The sequence below is a fragment of the Salmo salar genome, chromosome 13 (genome assembly GCF_965601325.2).
Source record: "Salmo salar chromosome 13, fSalSal1, whole genome shotgun sequence".
NCBI lineage: Eukaryota > Metazoa > Chordata > Actinopteri > Salmoniformes > Salmonidae > Salmo > Salmo salar.
This window is the reverse complement of record NC_138303.1, coordinates 114,421,820-114,443,853: the sequence shown is the minus strand read 5'-3', so window position 1 is coordinate 114,443,853 and position 22,034 is coordinate 114,421,820. Positions and strand designations below refer to the sequence as shown.

The 22,034-nt window shown below is 43.6% G+C and overlaps 1 protein-coding gene across 1 annotated transcript in view; it reads right to left on the bottom strand.

Annotated features, from left to right (window-relative positions):
* Positions 1-21,791, bottom strand: part of lpar1 (lysophosphatidic acid receptor 1) — a 95,592-nt gene extending 73,801 nt beyond the window's left edge. Inside the window, exon 1 of the mRNA XM_045692704.2 lies at positions 21,474-21,791. The gene's annotated coding sequence lies outside the window, so the exon portion shown is untranslated. The remainder of the gene's footprint in view (positions 1-21,473) is intronic.
* Positions 21,792-22,034: the final 243 nt, after the last annotated feature.

The following is a 22,034-nucleotide window of genomic DNA, read 5'->3' as shown; positions in this document are numbered from 1 at the left end:
GGTAGAGTAGAGTAGAGTAGAGTAGAGTAGAGTAGTGGTAGAGTAGAGTAGAGGTAGAGTAGTGGTAGAGTAGAGTAGAGTAGAGTAGAGTAGACTAGTGGTAGAGTAGTGTAGTGGTAGAGTAGTGGTAGAGTAGAGTAGAGTAGTTGTAGAGTAGTGGTGGAGTAGTGGTAGAGTAGAGTAGAGTAGAGTAGAGTAGAGTAGAGTAGAGGTAGAGTAGTGGTAGAGTAGTGGTAGAGTAGTGGTGGAGTAGAGTAGAGTAGAGTAGAGTTGAGTAGAGTAGAGTAGTGGTAGAGTAGTAGTAGAGTAGTGGTAGAGTAGTGGTAGAGTAGGGTAGAGTAGAGTAGAGTAGTGGTAGAGTAGAGTAGTGGTAGAGTAGTGGTAGAGTAGAGTAGTGGTAGAGTAGAGTAGTGGTAGAGTAGTGGTAGAGTAGAGTAGTGGTAGAGGAGTGGTAGAGTAGTGGTAGAGGAGTGGTAGAGTAGTGGTAGAGTAGAGTAGTGGTAGAGTAGAGTAGAGTAGAGTAGTCGTAGAGTAGGGTAGAGTAGAGGTAGAGTAGTGGTAGAGTAGAGGTAGAGTAGAGTAGAGTAGTGGTAGAGTAGAGTAGAGGTAGAGTAGTGGTAGAGTAGTGGTAGAGTAGAGTAGAGTAGAGTAGAGTAGAGTAGAGTAGGGTAGAGTAGTGGAGTAGAGTAGAGTAAGGAACAGTAGAGTAGAGTAGAGTAGTGTAGTGGTAGAGTAGAGTAGAGTAGAGTAGAGTAGAGTGTGGTAGAGTAGTGGTAGAGTAGAGTAGAGTAGTGGTAGAGTAGAGTAGAGTAGTGGTAGAGTAGAGTAGTGGTAGAGTTGAGTAGTGGTAGAGTAGAGTAGTGGTAGAGTAGAGTAGAGTAGTGGTAGAGTAGAGTAGTGGTAGAGTAGAGTAGTGGTAGTGGTAGAGTAGTGGTAAAGTAGTGGTTGAGGAGTGGTAGAGGAGTGGTAGAGTAGTGGTAGAGTAGTGGTAGAGTAGAGTAGAGTAGAGTAGTGGTAGAGTAGAGTAGAGTAGAGTAGAGTAGAGTAGAGTAGAGTAGAGTAGAGTAGAGTAATGGTAGAGTAGTGGTAGAGTAGTGGTAGAGTAGAGTAGAGTAGAGTAGTGGTAGAGTAGTGGTAGAGTAGAGTAGAGTAGTGGTAGAGTAGAGTAGAGTAGTGGTAGAGTAGTGGTAGAGTAGAGTAGAGTAGAGTAGAGTAGAGTAGAGTAGAGTAGAGTAGACTAGTGGTAGAGTAGTGTAGTGGTAGAGTAGTGGTAGAGTAGAGTAGAGTAGTGGTAGAGTAGTGGTGGAGTAGTGGTAGAGTAGAGTAGAGTAGAGTAGAGTAGAGTAGAGGTAGAGTAGTGGTAGAGTAGTGGTGGAGTAGTGGTAGAGTAGAGTAGAGTAGAGTAGAGTAGAGTAGTGGTAGAGTAGTAGTAGAGTAGTGGTAGAGTAGAGTAGAGTAGTGGTAGAGTAGAGTAGTGGTAGAGTAGTGTAGTGGTAGAGTAGTGTAGAGTAGAGTAGAGTAGAGTATAGTAGAGTAGAGTAGTGGTAGAGTAGAGTAGAGTAGTGGTAGAGTAGAGTAGAGTAGTCGTAGAGTAGAGTAGAGTAGTGGTAGAGTAGTGGTAGAGTAGAGGTAGAGTAGAGTAGAGTAGTGGTAGAGTAGAGTAGAGGTAGAGTAGTGGTAGAGTAGTGGTAGAGTAGAGTAGAGTAGAGTAGAGTAGGGTAGAGTAGTGGAGTAGAGTAGAGTAAGGAACAGTAGAGTAGAGTAGAGTAGTGTAGTGGTAGAGTAGAGTAGAGTAGAGTAGAGTAGAGTAGAGTAGAGTAGAGTAGAGTAGAGTGTGGTAGAGTAGTGGTAGAGTAGAGTAGAGTAGTGGTAGAGTAGAGTAGAGTAGTGGTAGAGTAGAGTAGTGGTAGAGTAGAGTAGAGTAGTGGTAGAGTAGAGTAGTGGTAGAGTAGAGTAGTGGTAGAGTAGAGTAGTGGTAGTGGTAGAGTAGTGGTAAAGTAGTGGTAGAGGAGTGGTAGAGGAGTGGTAGAGTAGTGGTAGAGTAGTGGTAGAGTAGAGTAGAGTAGAGTAGAGTAGAGTAGAGTAGAGTAGTGGTAGAGTAGAGTAGGATAGAGTAGAGTAGAGTAGAGTAGAGTAATGGTAGAGTAGTGGTAGAGTAGAGTAGAGTAGAGTAGAGTAGTGGTAGAGTAGAGTAGAGTAGTGGTAGAGTAGTGGTAGAGTAGTGGTAGAGTAGAGTAGAGTAGAGTAGAGTAGACTAGTGGTAGAGTAGTGTAGTGGTAGAGTAGTGGTAGAGTAGAGTAGATTAGTGGTAGAGTAGTGGTGGAGTAGTGGTAGAGTAGAGTAGAGTAGAGGTAGAGTAGTGGTAGAGTAGTGGTAGAGTAGTGGTAGAGTAGAGTAGAGTAGAGTAGAGTAGAGTAGTGGTAGAGTAGTAGTAGAGTAGTAGTAGAGTAGTGGTAGAGTAGTAGTAGAGTAGTGGTAGAGTAGTAGTAGAGTAGTGGTAGAGTAGTGGTAGAGTAGAGTAGTGATAGAGTAGTGTAGTGGTAGAGTAGTGTAGAGTAGTGTAGAGTAGAGTAGAGTAGAGTAGAGTAGTGGTAGAGTAGTGGTAGAGTAGAGTAGAGTAGAGTAGTGGTAGAGTAGAGTAGAGGTAGAGTAGTGGTAGAGTAGTGGTAGAGTAGAGTAGAGTAGAGTAGGGTAGAGTAGTGGAGTAGAGTAGAGTAAGGAACAGTAGAGTAGAGTAGTGTAGTGGTAGAGTAGAGTAGAGTAGAGTAGAGTAGAGTAGAGTAGGGTAGAGTAGAGTAGAGTGTGGTAGAGTAGTGGTAGAGTAGAGTAGAGTAGTGGTAGAGTAGAGTAGAGTAGTGGTAGAGTAGAGTAGTGGTAGAGTAGAGTAGAGTAGTGGTAGAGTAGAGTAGAGTAGTGGTAGAGTAGAGTAGAGTAGTGGTAGAGTAGAGTAGTGGTAGAGTAGAGTAGTGGTAGAGTAGTGGTAGAGTAGAGTAGTGGTAGTGGTAGAGTAGTGGTAGAGTAGTGGTAGAGGAGTGGTAGAGGAGTGGTAGAGTAGTGGTAGAGTAGAGTAGAGTAGAGTAGAGTAGAGTAGAGTAGAGTAGTGGTAGAGTAGTAGTAGAGTAGTAGTAGAGTAGTGGTAGAGTAGTAGTAGAGTAGTGGTAGAGTAGAGTAGAGTAGTGGTAGAGTAGAGTAGTGGTATAGTAGTGTAGTGGTAGAGTAGTGTAGAGTAGTGTAGAGTAGAGTAGAGTAGAGTAGAGTAGTGGTAGAGTAGTGGTAGAGTAGAGTAGAGTAGAGTAGTGGTAGAGTAGAGTAGAGGTAGAGTAGTGGTAGAGTAGTGGTAGAGTAGAGTAGAGTAGAGTAGAGTAGGGTAGAGTAGTGGAGTAGAGTAGAGTAAGGAACAGTAGAGTAGAGTAGTGTAGTGGTAGAGTAGAGTAGAGTAGAGTAGAGTAGAGGGTAGAGTAGGGTAGAGTAGAGTAGAGTGTGGTAGAGTAGTGGTAGAGTAGAGTAGAGTAGTGGTAGAGTAGAGTAGAGTAGTGGTAGAGTAGAGTAGTGGTAGAGTAGAGTAGTGGTAGAGTAGAGTAGAGTAGTGGTAGAGTAGAGTAGTGGTAGAGTAGTGGTAGAGTAGAGTAGTGGTAGTGGTAGAGTAGTGGTAGAGTAGTGGTAGAGGAGTGGTAGAGGAGTGGTAGAGTAGTGGTAGAGTAGAGTAGAGTAGAGTAGAGTAGAGTAGAGTAGAGTAGAGTAGTGGTAGAGTAGTGGTAGAGTAGAGTAGAGTAGAGTAGTGGTAGAGTAGTGGTAGAGTAGAGTAGTGGTAGAGTAGAGTTGAGTAGTGGTAGAGTAGAGTAGAGTAGTGGTAGAGTAGTGGTAGAGTAGAGTAGAGTAGAGTAGAGTAGACTAGTGGTAGAGTAGTGTAGTGGTAGAGTAGTGGTAGAGTAGAGTAGAGTAGTGGTAGAGTAGTAGTGGAGTAGTGGTAGAGTAGAGTAGAGTAGAGGTAGAGTAGTGGTAGAGTAGTGGTAGAGTAGTGGTGGAGTAGTGGTAGAGTAGAGTAGAGTAGAGTAGAGTAGTGGTAGAGTAGTAGTAGAGTAGTGGTAGAGTAGTGGTAGAGTAGAGTAGAGTAGAGTAGTGGTAGAGTAGAGTAGTGGTAGAGTAGTGTAGTGGTAGAGTAGTGTAGTGGTAGAGTAGAGTAGAGTAGAGTAGAGTAGAGTAGAGTAGAGTAGTGGTAGAGTAGTGGTAGAGTAATGGTAGAGTAGAGTAGTGGTAGAGTAGAGTAGTGGTAGAGTAGAGTAGAGTAGAGTAGAGTAGAGTAGTGGTAGAGTAGTGGTAGAGTAGAGTAGTGGTAGAGTAGTGGTAGAGTAGAGTAGTGGTAGAGTAGAGTAGAGTAGCGGTAGAGTAGTGGTAGAGTAGAGTAGTGGTAGAGTAGTGGTAGAGTAGTTGTAGAGTAGAGTAGAGTAGAGTAGAGTAGAGTAGTGGTAGAGTAGTGGTAGAGTAGTGGTATAGTAGTGGTAGAGTAGAGTAGAGTAGTGGTAGAGTAGTGGTAGAGTAGTTGTAGAGTAGTGGTAGAGTAGAGTAGTGGTAGAGTAGTGGTAGTTTAGAGTAGTGGTAGAGTAGTGGTAGAGTAGTGGTAGAGTAGTGGTAGTGTAGTGGTAGAGTAGTGGTAGAGTAGTGGTAGAGTAGAGTAGTGGTAGAGTAGAGTAGAGTAGTGGTAGAGTAGAGTAGAGTAGTGGTAGAGTAGTGGTAGAGTAGAGTAGAGTAGTGGTAGAGTAGAGTAGAGTAGAGTAGTGGTATAGTAGTGGTAGAGTAGAGTAGTGGTAGAGTAGAGTAGAGTAGAGTAGTGGTAGAGTAGTGGTAGAGTAGAGTAGAGTAGAGTAGAGTAGGGTGGAGGAGGCTGTTATACCATAGGTTGTTATACCATAGGCTGTTACACCATAGGCTGTAATACCATAGGCTGTTACACCATAGACTAGACCATTACTCTCATTCCAGACTCACATTAAGCATCTCCAATCCAAAATTAAATCTAGAATCGGCTTCTTATTTCGCAACAAAGCCTCCTTCTCTTATGCTGCCAAACATACCCTCGTAAAACTGACCATCCTACCAATCCTTGACTTGGGCGATGTCATTTACAAAATAGCCTCCAGCACTCTACTCAGCAAACTGGATGTAGTCTATCACAGTGCCATCCGTTTTGTCACCAAAGCCCCATATACTACCCACCTCTGCGACCTGTACGCACTCGTTGGCTGGCCCTCGATTTATATTTGTTGCCAAACCCACTGGCTCCAGGTCATCTACAAGTCTCTGCTAGGTAAAGCGCCCCCTTTATCTCAGCTCACTGGTCACCATCGCAGCACCCACCCGTAGCACGCGCTCCAGCAGGTATATTTCACTGGTCATCCCCAAAGCCAATTCCTCCTTTGGCCGCCTTTCCTTCCAGTTCTCTGCTGCCAATGACTGGAACGAATTGCAAAACTCACTGAAGCTGGAGACTCATATCTCCCTCACTAGCTTTAAGCACCAGCTGTCAGAGCAGCTTACTGATCATTGCACCTGTACATAGCCCATCTGTAAATAGTCCACCCAACTACCTCATCCCCATATTGTTTTTAATTTTTTTCTCCTTTGCACTCCAGTATCTCAACTTGCACATTCATCTTCTGCACATCTATCACTCCAGTGTTTAATTGCTAAATTGTAATTATTTCACCACTATGGCCTATTTATTGCCTTACCTCCCTAATCTTACTACATTTGTAACATCCTAGGGTGTAACAGCCTATTGTGTTATTGACTGTACGTTTGTTTATGTGTAACTCTGTGTTGCACTGCTTTGCTTTATCTTGGCCAGGTCACAGTTGTAAATGAGAACTTGTTCTCAACTGGCCTATCTGGTTAAATAAAGGTGAAATATTAATATATTAATATTAAATAATTATACCTTAGGTTACACCAATGCACCATACAATAGGTCACACCGTTACACCATAGGTTACACCACTGCACCATACAATAGGTTACACCATAGGTTACACCACTGCACCATACAATAGGTTACACCATAGGTTACACCACTGCACCATACAATAGGTTACACCATAGGTTACACCAATGCACCATACAATAGGTTACACCATAGGTTACACCACTGCACCATAGGTTACTAATCAAAAGAGAACAATGGCTCTGAGAATTTAGGCTTGTGCGTAAAACCTGCAAATTCAGACAAATAAAGAGGTGTAATGGGTTAATTTTTCGATGTTTTTTTTTATTGTTTATTGCATCGGGGATAGCATACACAGACGTTTTGTCTTTTACAGCCTTCTTCAGTGTTACAAGATATCATTTTAATTACTTCAAAACAGCATTTGTAAAGAACTACAGATGAACAGCAGGTGGTTATAATCATGGTTTACTCCCATCAGCCAATCAGGGACGTGGCCCCTCTGGTCTACCTGTATACAAATTAGTCACAAAGAGATAGATAATTCTAGGTTATGGGAGCGGGCTTGAAAGGCAACTCACAAATAATTTGCCCCAGCTGTCCATTAATCTAATTACATCACATAAATTCATGAGATAGCCGACCACAAAGGACATTAGGCAAAGCCGTTCATAGACATGTGGTGCCAACTCATAAACGATATGCAAAATCTGATACGGACAGTGTTCTTATACTGTATAACGGTCTACATGTGGCTTATAGGAAGGAGGTGAAATCAAATTATTCCTTTAAACCGTGTGGAGATACATACTTTTTTTGTATATTCACATGGCTTCTCTTTGGAGTAAATTGTTGTCATACTCACCTCTACGTGGTGAATTAACTTTTTCAATCCCTTTTTCATTCCCCACTATGAAGTGTCTCGCACACCAGACAAATATGTTCATCTGGTAATCACTGAGCTATGTTACACCGTAGGTTACACCATACGAGGGACAGCTCAGTTTGTTGTTTTGGAAAGTTTGTTGTTTTTAAAAGTGTATGGGAAAGTTTCTTAGTAGCTAGCTAACTTTTTTAGTTTGGATCCCACGACGCAGTTGGCATCAGTTGCTGGGACTGCGAGTCTCTGTTCAGGGATCCGGCCGACTGAGGCTGGGTCTGAGGAGTTATTTGGCGTGGCAGCTAGCCTAGCTGATAGCTAGCCTAGCCGCTAGCCTAGCTGATAGCTAGCCTAGCTGATAGCTAGCTGCCTATCAAGCTAGCAGAGTTTCTTGAGGGCTTAAACGCAGCCCGGGAATGCAGTTAACAACTGTGTTTGGGACCACGGATTATCCCGCGTTCGTGGCTACCTAGAAGCTGTTTGTGGTTTTCAATCTTCCCTGTGACCTGCCCTGTCTGGAACTGAAATGATCTCTGAGAAACTGAAGATGGACCACTGCAAGATTGAGGTGGAGCGCGCCCACAGCACTGGAAAACCCACCACCGGCCCAGGTCCAGGCCAATAGTGGTCAAGTTCCTGAGGTTCAAGGACCAGGTAGCTGTTCTGGAAAGAGCCAAGAACTTGAGAGGAACATATATCTACCTCAACGAGGACCATCCTGAAGCTGTGGCCAGAAGAGGAAAGAACTGATCCCAGACATGAAAGCTACCAGAGCGCGTGGGGACATTGCTTACATCCACTATGACAGGCTTATTGTCCACCCTCTCTCCCAGAAGCCTGCAAGGAATGAGATAGCCAAATCTATGGGCTTGTAGCTTCAACCCTGCAGCACACACACACACACACACACACACACACACACACACACACACACACACACACACACACACACACACACACACACACACCAACTGATTAATGGACTGCTGAATGTAAAACATGTTTTATCTTGCTTTGTTTGCTCTTTTACATATTATGTCTATCTCTAGTAAGCTACCCATGAAAGGGTTGAAAATATACTTTTTTTATTTAGTTTTGTATATGTAGCCTTAAAAATAAGATTCATGAAATCATTAACTTGCTAACGTCAGATAACATTCATATATTAGCCATTTCTGAGTGTAACGGCTGTCGTAGAGAGGGGACCAAAGCGCAGTGTGTTGATTGCTCATGATGAATATTTATTTTTAACTCAAAACACTAAAGACAAAATAAACAAAGAGAAAACAAAAGCATACAGTTCTGTCAGCTACATAAACTAGACAGAAGACAACTACCCACAAACACAGGTGGAAAAAAACCCTACTTAAAAATGATCTCCAATTAGAGACAACGAGGACCAGCTGCCTCTAATTGGAGATCATCCCAAAAACCAAAAACATAGAAATAGAAAACGAGATCCTAAACATAGATATACAAAACATAGAAAAACACAAAACATCCCCTGTCACGCCCTGACCTACTCTACCATAGAAAATAACATCTTACTATGGTCAGGACGTGACACTGAGACTCACTTAGATATTTCATTTGATTATACAGCAGTAGCAATACAAGGATTTAACATTTATAGAAGAGACAGAAATGTTTATGGGGGAGATGTTGCTGTATATATTCAGAGCCATATCCCTGTAACGGTTAGCGAAGATTTTATGTAAAATGTCATTGAAGTGTTGTGGTTGCAGGTTCACTTGGCACATCTAAAGCCTTTTCTTTTGGGGTGTTGCTATAGGCCACCAAGTGCTAACAGTCAGTATCTAAATAATATGTGTGAAATGCTTGATATTGATGTAAACAGAGAGGTCAAAATTCTTGGGGACCTTTATATTGACTGATTTTCCTCAAGCTGTATGCCCAATAGGAAGCGTCTCACTGTTACCAGTGCCTGTAATCTGGTTCAGGTTATTAATCAACCCTACCAGGGTGTTTACAAACACTACAGGAAAAAGATCATCCACATGTACTGATCACATTTTTACCAATACTGTAGAACTTTGTTCTGAAGCTGTATCCGTACCCATTGGATGCAGTGATCACAATATAGTGGCTATATCCAGGAAAGCCAAAGTTACAACAGCTGGGCCTTAAACAGTGTTTAAGAGATCATACAAAAACTGTTGCTGTGACTCTTATGTGGATGGTGTTAAAAACATATTTGTTGGTCTGATGTGATTAATGAGGAGCATCCAGACGCTGCACTTGATGAATTTATGAAAATTATTCTTCCAATTATTGATGAATATGCACCTGTTAAGAAACTGACTGTTAGAACTGTTAAGGCTCCATGGATTGATGAGGAATTGATAAACTGTATGGTTGAAAGAGATGGGGGCAAAAGGAGTGGCTAATAAGTCTGGCTGCACATCTGACTGGCTGACTTTATGAAATTATGTGACTAAACTCAACAAAAAGAAGAAGAAACTGTCTGATGTGGTCAAGCCAAGATCAATGATATAAAGAAAAATGGAGAAAAAAAAAATGGAGAAAAAAAACTTCGGACTTCATTAAATATAATTATGGGCAGAAAGACAAATTCAACTCTATCTTTCATCGAGTCAGATGGCTTATTCATCACAGAACCATTTAATGTTGCCAATTATTTTAATAATTACTTAAATGGAAAAGTGAGCAAACTTAGGTAGGGAATGCCAACAACGAATAGTGAGCCTTCGTGCATAAAAAAACTATATATTGAAAGAAAATAATTGCAAGTTGGAATTTTGTAAAGTTAGTGTGGGAGAGGTGGAAAAGTTATTGTTGTCGATCAATAATGACAAATTGACAACTTAGATGGAGAGAAGTTACTGAGGATGGTAGCTGACTCTATAGCCACTCCTATCTGTCATATCTTTAATCTGAGCCTAGAGGAAAGTCTTTGTCCTCAGGCCTGGAGGGAAGACAAAGTCATTCCACTACCCAAGAGTGATAAAGCGGCCTTTACTGGTTCTAACAGCAGACCTATCAGCTTGCTGCCAGCTCTTAGAAAACGTGGAAAAAGTGGCAGGTCGTGGAAAAACGTGGAAAAAGTTTAGTTTGACCAAATACAATGCTATTTCTCTGTAAACAAATTAACAACAGACTTTCAGCATGCTTATAGAGAACGACACTCAACATACTGCACTGACACAAATGACTGATGATTGGTTGAAAGAAATTGATAATAAGAAGATTGTGAGAGCTGTACTGTTAGATTTCAGTGCAGCCTTTTATATTATTGACCATAACCTGTTGTTGAAAAAACGTATGTGTTATGGCTTTTCAACCTCTGCCATGTCGTGGATTCAGTGCTACCTAATAGAACTCAAAGGGTTTCCTTTAATGGAAGCTTCTCTAATGTCAAACAATGTGGTGTTCCGCAGGGCAGCTCTTTAGGCCCTCTACTCTTTTCTCTTTTTTACCAATGACCTGCCACTGGCATTAAACAAAGCATGTGTGTCCATGGATGCTGATGATTCACCCATCTACGCATCAGCAACCACAGCTAATGAAGTCACTGAAACCCTTAACAAAGAGTTGCAGTTTGTTTTGGAATGAGTGGCCAGTAATAAACTGGCCCTGACCATCTCTAAAACTAAGAGCATTGTATTTGGTACAAATCAATCCCTATGTTCTAGACCTCAGCTGAATCTGGTAATGAATGGTGTGGCTGTTAAACAAGTTGAGAAGACTAAATTACTTGGCGTAACCTTAGATTGTAAACCGTCATGGTCAAAACATACAGATTCAATGATTGTAAAGATGGGGAGAGGTTTGTGTGTAATAAAGAGATGCCCTGCTTTTTTTGACCCCAGACTCCAAAAAGCAAGTTCTGCAGGCTCTAGCTTTGTCTTATCTTGATTATTGTCCAGTCGTGTGGTCCAGTGCTGCAAGAAAGACCTAGCTAAACTGCAGCTGGCCCAGAACAATGTCTTGCTCTTCATTGTAATCAGAGGGCTGATATAAATACTATGCATGCCAGTCTCTCTTGGCTAAGAGTTGAGGAGAGACTGACTGCATCACTTCTTCTCTTTATAAGAAACATTAATGTGTTAAATCCCAAATTGTTTGCATAGTCAAGTTACACGCAGCTCTGACACACACACTTACCCCACCAGACATGCCACCAGGGGTCTTTTCACAGTCCCCAAACCCAGAACAAATTCAAGAAAGCATACAGTATTATATAGAGCCATTACTGCACACAACTCCGTTCCATCTCATATTGTACAAATGAACAGCAACACCTCACGGCACAATGCCTCTCCTCTATTTCAAATCAAATCAAATGTTATTGGTCACATACACATGGTTAGCAGATGCTATTGCGAGTGTGTTGAAATGTTTGTGGTGTAGCGAAATACTTGATAGTTTGTGTGTATGTATTGATATGTAGGCGACGTGTGCCTTTTTTCATATATAGTTCTGTCCTTGAGCTGTTCTTGTCTATTAATGTTCTGTATTATGTCATGTTTCATGTTTTGTGTGGACCCCAAATATGAGCAGCAGAGTGTGCAGCAGCTACAGAAAAATGGATCTGGCACATGCACAGAAATCTTTACCTTTAGCCACGACAAATCAGGTTTCCAGAAAATCCGTAATGTGTAGTGGACCTCCACAAAAAAATAAAACAAACGTAAACAGTTAGCACCAGCAGTGATCATACCTCACAAGTGCTGGTCCTTTGTGCAGAAAAGACCGGTTGGTTCCCATCATTAAAGTCTGAGAACAGAACAGTGAGCGTTTGTTACCCTAGCTGTTCACATCATGTCTCCATTTACTATAATCTGACTCCTCCCTCTCTCCTCCTCCTCTCCTCTCTCTCTCCTCCTCCTCTCCTCCCTCTCTCCTCCTCCTCTCCTCCCTCTCTCCTCCTCCCTCTCCTTCCTATAGTTAGCTAGTTCTGTGTAGTTAATACTGCTGAAGAGATGAAAACTACTTCCATGTGGCATTCTGGTTCCTCTTTTACTCTCCCCCTCTTCTCTCCCCCTTCCCTCTCTCCTTGTTTCACTCTTTCTCTCTCCACAGCTGCCTTGAACCTTACTACTCAGGGGGAGAGGAGGGAGGGAGGAATGCAGGCTCAGAACCTCTGGCAGATCAATAACAGACACACAGGGGGGGACGGCCAGGCTCTCTCAGTGGGAAGATTCTCTCTCTCTCTCTCTCTCTCTCTCTCTCTCTCTCTCTCGCAATCTCTCAGGTTTTTTTTATTTAACCTTTATTTATACAGGATGTCGCATTGTGGTGGGAAGACCATTTAACAAGGGAGACTTCTCGCTCTCGACTCTCTCAGTCTTTCTCTCTACCCCACCCCCCTTCTCTCCTCTATAGATCTCTTTAACACATTGCAGGACCCAGGCCCTGGTCTTCTGGTGTCGGCACCGAGAGCTCTGAGGCTCTGAGGGCGTCTTAAGATAATAAGGACCATCTCTGGGTGAGGCTTTGTTGTACCCACAGTGCATCTGGTCAGCAGCTCCAATCCATCTAACTCTAACCCAACATGTGCTGCTGTCAGAAGACAAACAGCATATCGAATGAGAAGAGCTAGCCTGGGTAGTAAGCATCAGTCTGTTTGTGCTAACATTTCACTCATTGACACTTCACGCCAAATTGTTTGGTACAAGGAGTGGAATGTTAGCACAAAATAGGTCTGGGTTTCAGGCTAGAGAACATCTGAGGACCACATATACAACACTTCTCTTTTCTTTAACTCATCACACTGATTCAGCAAAAATGTATTACTCTCTGACTGCATACTATGTTTTATACTCTCTGACTGCATACTATGACTAAAGTGACTAAAATTAAATTAATATGTGATCCAATTAATTGAAATATTCTGCGTATGTGGGTCAGAACTTTAAAAATGTCTTTGTATTCACCACAGGAGGTTGGTGACACCTTAATTGGGGAGGACGGGCTCGTGGTAATGACTGGAGCGGAATCAGTGGAATGGTATCAAATACATCAAACACATGGTTTCCATGGTTTCCAGGTGTTTGATGCCATTCCATTTGCTCCGTTCTGGACATTATTATGAGCCGTTATTCCCCTCAGCAGCCTCCACTGGTATTCACCATTTTGGATTTTTCAGATATGCAATGAACATGATGCCGAGTAAAGAATCATTTGATCCTGGCCCATCGTATCTACTGTAAAAGCTTATTGCTGATCTTTGATCGTCATTCCAGTAACCACAGCCTCCACGGAGATCCCACACTTTTACTACATTTGACTCAAATCGAACTAGAAAAAAAAACACGTTCTCTGAAGATAATAAAGTAGGCCAATTGAATGACGCTGTGTGATTCTGATCCATGCATCATCATCCCTGGAACTGACCAGGAAGTCCTGGTTACCCTGGACAACAACAGAGGTACTCTGAAACGTGACTCTGACTCTGATGAACATGCCTGTCATTTCCTTGGTGATGCAATCTGTTTCATACAGGGACAAAAAACCTGACGCGTCACAAGATTAATTAGAAATTCACACTAAAATAAAAACTTGTGGTTAAGAATATCTGCCTTGGTGAGACTTTTAATATTAATTAATAATAGTCGATAATAACGGTTAAAGTCATTTCCACTTCCTGTACATATTGTATTCAGCTATGTTGTATGTGCTTCATTGGTTTATTAATAACTTTTCATGTTCATAACTGTGCACTCTCCTCAAACAATAGCTTGGTATTCTTTCACTGTAATAGCTACTGTAAATTGGACAGTGCAGTTAGACTAACAAGAATTTAGTCTTTCTGCCAATATCAGACATGTCTATGTCCTGGGAAATGTTCTTGTTACTTACAACCTCATGATAATCACATTAGCCTACGTTAGCTTAACCATCCTGTGGAAGGCACACCGATCCCGAAGAAGTTAATTAATCTAACTGCACTGTCCAATTTACAGCCATGGCTGAGTTGTTATTGGGTCTGCTATAGATTGAAATATAACTGTTCCCAGGTCTGCATGTATGGGTTGGCTGGCTATGGGGGGTATTTAAGACACCACGAGACACCATTCCTACAGTGTGATGGGCTTCACACGTGGAAAAAAAGTCTAATAGAAAATAAAGCCAGCCCTGGGTGTGAGCAGGAAGGGCTGGGGCTGGGATATAGGGCTGAGATGGGGGTATAGATCTGAGGCTGGGGTATAGGCCTGGGGCTGGGGTGTTGGGCTGGCTCTGAGGCTGGGGTACAGTCCTGGGGCTGGGGTGTAGGGCTGTGGCTGAGGCTGGGGTACAGGCCTGGGGCTGGGGTGTAGGGCTGGGGCTGAGGCTGGGGTACAGGCCTGGGGCTGGGGTGTAGGGTTGGGGCTGAGGCTGGGGTATAGGCCTGGGGCTGGGGTGTTGGGCTGGGTCTGAGGCTGGGGTACAGGCCTGAGGCTGGGGTGTTGGGCTGGGGCTGAGGCTGGGGCATAGGGCTGGGGCTAGGGTATAGGGCTGGCTCTGAGGCTGGGGTATAGGGCTGGGATAGGGTTTAGGGGTACAGGGCTGGGGCTGGGGTATAGGGCTGGGATAGGGTTTAGGGCTGGGGTAAAGGACGGGGGCTGCAGATGGGTATAGGGCTGGCTATAGGGTTGGTGTATAGGGCTAAGGTATAGGGCTAAGGTAAAGGGCTGGGGTATAGGGCTGGGTTATAGGGCTAAGGTATAGGGCTCGGCCTGGGCTATAGTGCTGGGTTATAGGGCTAAGGTATAGGGCTGGGTTATAGGGCTAAGGTATAGGGCTGGGTTATAGGGCTAAGGTATAGGGCTGGGCCTGGGGTATAGAGCTGGGATATAGGGCTGGGTTATAGGGCTAAGGTATAGGGCTGGACCTGGGGTATAGGACTGGGGTATAGGGCTGGGTTATAGGGCTAAGGCATAGGGCTGGGTTATAGGGCTAAGGTATAGGGCTGGGCCTGGGGTATAGGGCTGGGATATAGGGCTGGGTTATAGGGCTAAGGTATAGGGCTGGACCTGGGGTATAGGGCTGGGATATAGGGCTGGGGCTGAGGTATAGGGCTGGGGTTTAGGGCTGTGGTATAGGGCTAAGGTATAGGGCTGGGGTATAGGGCTAAGGTATAGGACTGGGGCTGGGGTATAGGGCTGGGGCTGGGGTATAGGGCTAAGGTATAGGACTGGGGCTGGGGTATAGGGCTGGGGTATAGGGCTGGGGTATAGGGCTGGGATATAGGGCTGGGGCTGGGGTATAGGGCTAAGGTATAGGGCTTTGGTATAGGGCTGGGGTATAGGGCTAAGGTATAGGGCTGGGGCTGGGGTATAGGGCTGGGATATAGGGCTGGGGCTGGGGTATAGGGCTGGGATATAGAGCTGGGGTATAGGGCTAAGGTATAGGGCTGGGGTATTGGGCTAAGGTATATTTTATTTTATTTTTTATTTTTTATTTCACCTTCATTTAACCAGGTAGGCCAGTTGAGAACAAGTTCTCATTTACAACTGCGACCTGGCCAAGATAAAGCAAAGCAGTGCGACAATAACAACAACACAGAGTTGCACATGGGATAAACAAACATATAGTCAATAACACAATAGAACAATCTGTGTACAGTGTGTGCAAATGAAGTAAGGAGGTAAGGCAGGAAATATGCCATAGTAGTGAAGTTATTACAATTTAGCAAATTAACACTAGAGTGATAGATGTACCGATGAGGACGTGCAAGTAGAAATACTGGTGTGCAGAAGAGCAGAAAAACTAAAACAAATATGGGATGAGGTAGGTAGTTGGTTGGGTGGGCTATTTACAGATGGGCTGTGTACAGCTGCAGCGATCGGTAAGCTGCTCTGACGCTTAAAGTTAGAGAGGAAGATATTAGTCTCCAACAGTGACTTTTGCAGTTCGTTCCAGTCATTGGCAGCAGAGAACTGGAAGGAAAGGCGGCCAAAGGAGGAATTGGCTTTGGGGGTGACCAGTGAAATATACCTGCTGGAGCGCGTGCTACGTGTGGGTGCTGCTATGGTGACCAGTGAGCTGAGATAAGGTGGGGCTTTACCTAGCAAAGACTTATAGATGACCTAGAGTCAGTGGGTTTGGAGACGAATATGTAGCGAGGACCAGCCAACGAGAGCATACAGATCGCAGTGGTGGATAGTATATGGGGCTTTGGTGACAAAACGGATGACACTGTGATAGACTGCATCCAGTTTGCTAAGTAGAGTGTTGGAGGCTATTTTATAAATGACATCGCCGAAGTCAAGGATCGGTAGGATAGTGAAGTAGGCTTTGTTGCGAAATAGGAAGCAGATTCTAAATTTAATTTTGGATTGGAGATGCTTAATATGAGTCTGGAAGGAGAGTTTACAGTCTAACCAGACACCTAGGTATTTATAGTTGTCCACAGGGGCTGGGGCTGGGGAATAGGGCTGGGGTATAGTACTGAGGCTTTGGTATAGGGCTGGGGTATAGGGCTGGGGTATAGGGCTAAGGTATAGGGCTGGGTTATAGGGCTAAGGTATAGGGCTGGGCCTGGGGTATAGGGCTGGGATATAGGGCTGGGTTATAGTGCTGAGGTATAGGGCTGGGGCTAGGGTTTTTGGCTGGGGTATAGGGCTGGGGTATAGGGCTGGGGTATAGTGCTGAGGTATAGGGCTGTGGCTGAGGCTGGGTATAGGGCTGGGGTATAGGGCTGGGGTATAGTGCTGAGGTATAGGGCTGGGGCTAGGGTTTTTGGCTGGGGTATATGGCTGGGGTATAGTGCTGAGGTATAGGGCTGGGGCTAGGGTTTTTGGCTGGGGTATATGGCTGGGGTATAGTGCTGAGGTATAGGGCTGGGGTACAGGGCTGGGGTATAGTGCTGAGGTATAGGGCTGGGGCTAGGGTTTTTGGCTGGGGTATATGGCTGGGGTTGGGACTTGGGATTAGGGTTGAGGCTGGGCTATATGGCTAAGAATAGGGTTAAGGGCTGTGGTACAGGGCTGGTGTATAGGGCTGGGGCTGAGGCTGGGGTATATGGATAGGGTTTACAGCTGGAGTATATGGATAGTGTTTAGGGGTATAGGGAAGGGGATGGGGTGTAGGGCTGGGGGATAGGGATGTTGCTGAGGCTGGGGCTGAAGTATAGGGCTGTTGCTAGGGTTTAGGGCTGGGGTATTTGGCTGTAGCTGAAGTATAGGGCTGGGGCTAGGGTTTACGCTTGGGTATAGGGCTGGGGCTGATGTATATTGATGGGGGTGGTGTTGTGGGAGGTGCAGGGCATGGGAATGCAGGACAGGCAAGGGCGGGACAGGGCGATGCAGGATAGGGCAGGCCATGGACAGGCCATGGCGGTGCAGGACAGGCCAGGACAGGGCAGTACAGGACAGGCCAAGGCGGTGCAGGACAGGGCAGGGCAGGACAGGACAGGGCGATGCAGGACAGGACAGGGCAAGACAGGCCAAGGCGGTGCAGGGCAGGACAGAGTGGTGCAGGGCAGAATGGTGCAGGGCAAGGCAGGACAGGGTGGTTTAGGGCATGCCAGGGCAGTGCAGGGTAAGGTAGGACAGGGCAGGGCAGGACAGGACAGGGCGGTGCAGGACAGGACAGGACAGGGCAGGGCATGACAGGGCGCTGCAGGGCATGACAGGACAGGGCGGTGCAGAACAGGGCGGAGCAGGGCATGACAGGGCGGAGCAGGGCATGACAGGACAGGGCAGGGCATGACAGGACAGGGCGCTGCATGCATGACAGGACAAGGCGGTGCAGAACAGGGCGGAGCAGGGCATGACAGGGCATTGGAAGGGTGGTACACCACTCAGATCTCTCCTGTCTGGTCTACACCCCACCTGACTCGCTGGTTGGTGCAGGCTCTTCTTATCTGATTAGTTTTAACACTAATGACACCACCAGCCATCAGTATCAGTGCTGACCATTTGTCACATTTAGATACGCCACATTCAAAACATCTGGGATCTCAGAAATCTTAGGCTTTCAACTTCAGTGCGTTCAAGACAACTGGGAACTCTGGGGGAAAAAAATTGCTCAGACGGAGAAAAAATGTTTTGAAAGGTTTTCCAACTTGGAATTCCAAGTCGGGAAACTTTGGCATCTTTTCGGAGCTCCTAGTTTCCGACCAGAAGATTCCTGACGTCATGATTTGACCTCTTTTTTTTTCTCTTCAAGTTCTCAGTTGTCTTGAAAGCTTAAGTCCCAAATGGCACCCTTTTCCCTAAGTCCCAAATGGCACCCTTTTCCCTAAGTCCCAAATGGCACCCTTTTCCCTAAGTCCCAAATGGCACCCTTTTCCCTAAGTCCCAAATGGCACCCTTTTCCCTAAGTCCCAAATGGCACCCTTTTCCCTACACATCGTACTGTTTTGGACCAAAGCACTATAAAGGAAAACAAACAAGGTGACTTCAATCAACCTCTCACCTCATGTCTCACGTCCCTGTTATGCTGATGCCCATTGTGTTTACATGGTGAAGCTCATACCAGGGCCTTCTTACCAGAGGCCTTATTGGCTGAGTTTGTTTTGGTCATATCAGAACAGGAATCTGTGTAATTACGCACATCAAGGTATTATACAGTATGAGTGTACATAATAACTATGATCTCAATGTCCAAGGTAATCCTCTGGTTGACCGTGTCTATAGCATCTCACAGAGCACAACACCGTGTTAAAACCGGAGTGAGTTCAGCACAAAACGTTATTATTGAGACTTGAGTCCTCAGCACAGGTCAAACCAGTGAACACAGCCCTCAGAGTCTCAGACCCTACAATGTCATTTCAACGTGGATAATTTGGTCATATTTGGTTGAGACGTTGATCAATGAGATTACATCTTCTATTCACCCACTCAAAAAGACAGCCAAAAGTTAGTTGAATGTCCAATGTGTTATCACTGCTCTTTCAACCATTTAAAAGCACAGCGAAGTTCAAAGGTCAAATGGGAACACAATGTGTGTTATCACTGTGCTTCATCTAATAGCGGAACCAACGGACCTGGATTACAGTTGAGATTAATAGCACACGGTTCAAGTGATCAGTGCTGTTCCAGATTCTGTGCGGATTATTACAGCAATTGTGAAGATCTCCACAGACCTGTGATGACCTAGGCATGCCATCTTGACTGTGATGATCTAGGCATGCCATCTTGACCTGTGACGACCTAGGCATGCCATCTAGACCTGTGATGACCTAGGCATGCCATCTAGACCTGTGATGACCTAGGCATGCCATCTAGACCTGTGTCGACCTAGGCATGCCATCTTGACCTGTGATGACCTAGGCATGCCATCTTGACCTGTGATGACCTAGGCATGCCATCTTGACCTGTGATGACCTAGGCATGCCATCTTGACCTGTGATGACCTAGGCATGCCATCTAGACCTGTGTCGACCTAGGCATGCCATCTTGACCTGTGATGACCTAGGCATGCCATCTTGACCTGTGATGACCTAGGCATGCCATCTTGACCTGTGATGACCTAGGCATGCCATCTTGACCTGTGACGACCTACGCCATCTTGAACATGTACGCTTTCTATGATTACATCAGAAGACATTTATAGTTACAGTAACCTCAAAATGTGGCCATGGATGTGCTACTAATTTAAAGGTTGAACGTTACATTAGTTTGTAAATAGCCTTAACTTTAGACTAATTACTGTATTAAATAATTTATATTGAATTGTGTTTTGTTGTCAGCACAACCAGATATCAACATTTAAAGGAGATGTATCTTCTGATTGGATAGATCCGTCTGAGCCTCTGACTGAGTCTGGCTTCAATTCCAGTTTAACTACAAATTAATCATTAATATGTTGGATTCACATCTTCATCTCAACTAAAAATCTAAAATTAAAGAATAGGACTAAATCAAATCAAAATGTGGATGTTTTTTTTTAAATAAAGTTTGATTTGAATTAGTCCTATTATTTAACCTTTGACTTCTATGGGCTCAATCAAGGGTCACAAAGAGTAATTCTTGTTAGTCTTAAAAAAAAATCTACTTTGAAACAAATGTATACATGGTTATGGGCTTAACAAAAAGAAGACACATGTAACATGTCAGACATAGAGTTAAAATGTATAAAATGTTGAGTTTGCATCCCAATATTACACTTTATATACCTCACAGAAGACTGAAATATAACAAAACGATTTGACATAGAAACACCAGATTTTCTCCTTTGTTTATTAATTATGTAAAATATGAATAACATTCCATCCCTGAGGCCAATAGGACATTTGACTGCAGGAAATGGCTGCCTTTGATGTTTGGTTGAGCTGGAGACGTGAATTCAACATGTAAATGATTAATTTGTAGTTAAACTGGAATTGAAGCCAGACTCAGTCAGAGGCTCAGACGGATCTATCCAATCAGAAGACACATCTCCTTTAAATGTTGATATCTGGTTGTGTTGACAACAAAACACAATTCAATATCACTAAATATCATGACATTTATAATCAATCAGAGCGTGAAACCATAGGCCTATTGTATTGTCTATTTCACAGTTGAATTCTGGGAAGGATTTAAACAACAGCTGTTGATGACTTTGTAAACGCTATAGGCCTAAAAAAAAAACATCTTTAAATATATATGATAAATAAAGTATAGTCACATTTCATTTGCTCTGTTAAACAACTTTCGAACAACATCAATAGGAAATGTTAATCGATTTCGTTTTTAAGTGGAGATCTCTCAACAATCATTCTCACCATAGCACTTGGTAATAGTCGGCGACAACTATTATACATAATCAGGGCTTGGCTTGGTTAAAAATCCTGAATGGGAGACCACGGGTAGCTGTAAGCAGATCCATTTTTTGTATAGTGGATATAACATTGAAGATCTAACATTGTTTTTATAAAGGTACAAATTCAACATATTTTATACAAGGTTTGTCTATGTTAACATTTGGTTACCATGATAACATAATCCTGTGGTTGAAATTTGACCCTCAATTATAAAATCCAATGTATTTTTTTCATGAATACTCTATGTTGACAAATTACATTGAAACAACGTTTATTCAACCAGTTTGTGCCCAGCGGGGAGGTAGAGTATACCAAGGCATAGTAGACCAGCCAAAACACAGGACGAATATTTGATGACTATCGATATGTGCCGGCCAAAGTTTAAGCAAAGGACTCCAATAATCTGTATAAAACTACAGGACAGCATAGAGCCTGGATGAATACATCAACTAGGTGTTTAATTCTGAATAATGAGATTTTAGACAATATGGATACAGAGAAAGTGAGAACAGAAAGAGAGAGCGAGTACAGAGAGATCCTAGAGAGAAAGAGAGAGAGAGAGAGAGAGAGAGAGAGAGAGAGAGAGAGAGAGAGAGAGAGAGAGAGAGAGAGAGAGAGAGGCGGAATGTCATCGAAGAAAAAGGGGGAAAAAACTGCCCAAAGCGATCGATGTTGCAACACATACTGTAGCTAAAATGTATTCCCATTTTCCAAAGCCCACGTTTCATCATATGTAATGCTCTGTCATTATGTTTTCTAGTGGAAAAAAAATAAGATTAATTAATGAAACTAATGGCAAAGTTAACGGTTTTATGAGGCACCGCTGCTCAGTCGCGTTGGCGCAACAATGTATCCTGATTCAGCCGCACACAGTCTCCAGTCCTGCGCGTAACATACCTATTACATTTAAATTAATCAGAAATCTAAATTATACTTACAGTTGTTCCTTCTCAGCGATATTTCGAAAATGTTGCTTGAACCTCAAAAATATATTATTTCGGAGTGCCTACCTAAAATCCCCCCCCCCAAAAAAAGTGAATTCCGTTATTTCAGGTCGTCCGTCAGAATCGCATGTGTTGATTCTTCCAATCCAAGCAAATGGTAAGTAATGTTTTAATTTTACAGTCCATGAAGAGAAGTGTGTTTTATTTTATTTCTGATTGAATAGTTCCCGAGGGCTCCGTCTCTCTCTCTCTCTTCTCTCGTGTCTCACAGAGCCCTGTGTGCCACTCGACAGAACGGGACCACTGTCTGTACATGACGTCACACACACTACACACACGATTTTTTTTTTCTTGAGTGCGTAATTGAAAACACATTTTTCAGAGACTTGTAAAGAGAGAGAGAGAGAGAGAGAGAGATAGAGAGTGAGCTAGATAGACAGAACACAATTATTCTTTACCAATTAGATTCCTATATTTTCTACTTTGATTAATACTGAACAAAAATATAAACACAACTTGCAACAATTTAAAAGATTTTACTGAGTTACTGTTCAT